Here is a 3117-nt window from a genome sequence, read left to right as displayed (position 1 = left end):
GGCCTACCATCACGGACTTTGAATGTTTGGAGATCACACATAACCTACCGCTTATTCTTGGAGGTGAGGATCGGGTGGTGTGGAGATGTGACGAAGGGAAACCTACTACTCAGGCCCTCTACCGATTATTTGATCCCCCCGAGCCGAAAGTAAGATGGTCTTCACTACTTTTGGGCTCATTGAAGATTCCTCATCATTCGTTCATCTTATGGCTCGCAATCCTTGGCAAACTACCTACCAGGGACAAATCATGGCTATCTCACCTAGGGGTATGCATATTGTGCGATGAGGGAGCTACGGAATCTCATTCACATTTATTCTTCCAATGCAGATTTGGTCATCAATGCCTTTTTGAGATTCCCAGATGGATTCATTTTCACTGGCCCAACAGGGATTGAGCAACAGATATTGCATGGGCGACGCAGAAATGGAGAGGTAAGCACATTATTTATAGCGTTTACCGTACACTACTTGCATCGTGTGTCTACCACATATGGAGGGAGAGAAATTTGAGGAGATTTGAACACACTGAGCGGACACCAGCCACTTTGAGTACCCTAATTGTCGATGACGTCAGGCAGAGGATTCTTAGCGTTGATTTAACTTCGTGAGTCAGTACACGAGCATTGTATAGATTATGGCGTATCCCTTGGGTTGAGGGAGAAACCATTTGATGATCACATGTTGTACTGTACCATTACTCTTATTAATGATATTTACATTTACCCAAAAAAAAAAAAAACTGGACCCAATCGTTGGTCTAGACCCAAGAATTTATGTGGTAAATTTCCTAAGCGTAATAATCCCTACAAGTTAGTATAAAAGGGGAACAAACTTGCTTTAATAAAATCGTGCAAAACAGCTAACTTTTGAACATTCTCAGAATTCGACGAAACTTGACCCAACCGAAGGTCTAGACCCAAGAATTTGTGTGGTAAATTTGCTAAGCATATTATACCTACAAGTTAGTATAAATGGAAAATAAACTTGCTTTAATAAAACAGTGCAAAACAGCTAAATTTTGAACGTTGTCAGAATTCGACGAAACTTGTCCCAAACATTGGTCTAGACCCAAGCATTTGTGTTGTAAATTTTCTAAGCGTAATAATAACTAAAAGGTAGTATAAAAGGAAAATAAACTTGCTTCAATAAAACCGTGCAAAATAGCTAAATTTTTAACGTTCTCAGAATTTGACGAAACTTGACCCAAACAGAATCGAATTTCGAATTCAAAAAATTTCTCTCTCTAAAAAAAATGCTCTCTTCTCTAGCACACACTAGCACACCGTCAAATACACACACTAAAATCCCAAACCCCTATTTTCCTGCCGGCAGCCATGGATACGCCGGAGATAAGGCGGCCGGTGGAGAAGACGACATGGAGGAAGGTGTAGACGAGAATAATGGAAAAAAACAGCATGTTATGGAGGAAAAACAGCAGAATTTTTAGCAGTTTTGTGTAGAAGACGAAAGGTCAAGTTCGCCGAAAACTAGAGATTTTCTGTTAACCGAGGAAAAAGCACGAATTGGGGAGAAGGCTCGCACATCCCTGGCTGAGAAAGAACGTAGATCAGCCACTGAAATCGACGGAAAAATATGGCAGCCAAAGTAGGGTTTTTCAGAAGACGAAAAGTCGGGCGCCCTTAATACGCTGGCAGCTGGTGTTTCCTTGGAAACTGAGGGTAGATCTGATCTTATGGAGACGAGCGGAAGCAATTTGAACGAAAAAGGAGGAAGTTTGGCCACTGGATCGATGGAGATAGAGGTGCCGCCATTTTTAGGGTTTTCTTCAAGCTCCATCCATGGTGGACGCAAGGGTGTGTCTTCTCCACACGACTTCAACATCTCTTAATTTCTATGTCTTGCAAACAAAGTTGTTGACAATGGTGATACCGCTGCAATGGATGCCTTAGAGGGGCTCAAAAATCGATGGGAAGAAAAGTACGACAATGGCGGATCCAAAAAATCGGCTACAAATTTGCCATTTGGACGAAATCCTATTAAGGCTCGTCGGGGAAGCTTTTCTCCAGCGACAGAAAATGAAAACAGCGGCTTGGCCAACCTTCCACCGGCGACGAGGAAGCAGACGGCTGGTTTTGGCGAGAAGACGAGGGATTTGGGCCTTACCCTTTTCCTCACGACTCAGCCTTCTTTCACGAGGACGCTCTCGTCCCTCTCTTTCGTTGTCCTCCTCTTGGGTCGGCAGCTCATGCTCTCGTCCCTTTCGCTGGTTGTCCACCCCTTGAGTCGGCGGTATTCTCTCTAAGTCTTCCCCATGAGGAAGCTCTCGTCCCTCTCTCTATTTGTCCATCCCTTGTGATTTTCTACTACACAATTGGGTACTACCCCCACGGGATTGTTTGTCGGGAATATTTCATTGCACGCAAATTCATACACAACTGTTGATGATAAAATTGCTCGAGCTTTTAACAATTCTTCGACACCTGGTAAGGCTATGAGGAAACTGAAACATACGCAAGCTCCGATATGGATAAAACTTCGACACCTTCCGATGGAATATTGGACGATGGAAGGATTGAGTATTGTGGCGAGTGGAGTAGAAAAACCCTTGTACCCTGATGCGATAACGAGAGCATGCACGAGACTGGACTTCGCTCGTATATGCGTGATGATTGATGTAACACAGGAGTTGACAAAACATATTATTATCATGACGCCAGACGAAGATGGAGGGGAGACACCTTGCAAAGTCGATGTAGAATACGAATGGCTTCCCCCAAAATGCACAACCTGTATGACATTGGGGCACACGGTGAAGGAGTGCGCAATTAACAAGTCCCAAAAACCAACAAAGCCACCAATAACAGTGTATGTACCAAAAACAAATGTCCCACCTACAATACCGACTGAAAAGGAACGAGAGAAACCCAAAGCTGCCGAACTGAAACCCACTAAAAGTGAGGTGCATGTCAAACGAAATGTCTCCAACAACGAGGATAGGGGTAAGGCAATTACCTCTATAATGCCTTTGATACCTTACACTTAATTGATGATGCAGACGAGACTTCTAGGGGTCCTAACACATGCAACCCCGACGGAGGTGATCCATGTTGAACATTGCCATGTGGAATGTCCGAGGGCTGAACAAACGAGACC

This window comes from Sesamum indicum, unplaced genomic scaffold (assembly GCF_000512975.1).
Source record: "Sesamum indicum cultivar Zhongzhi No. 13 unplaced genomic scaffold, S_indicum_v1.0 scaffold00259, whole genome shotgun sequence".
NCBI lineage: Eukaryota > Viridiplantae > Streptophyta > Magnoliopsida > Lamiales > Pedaliaceae > Sesamum > Sesamum indicum.
The sequence above is the reverse complement of the archived record's forward strand: the minus strand, read 5'-3'. Positions refer to the sequence as shown.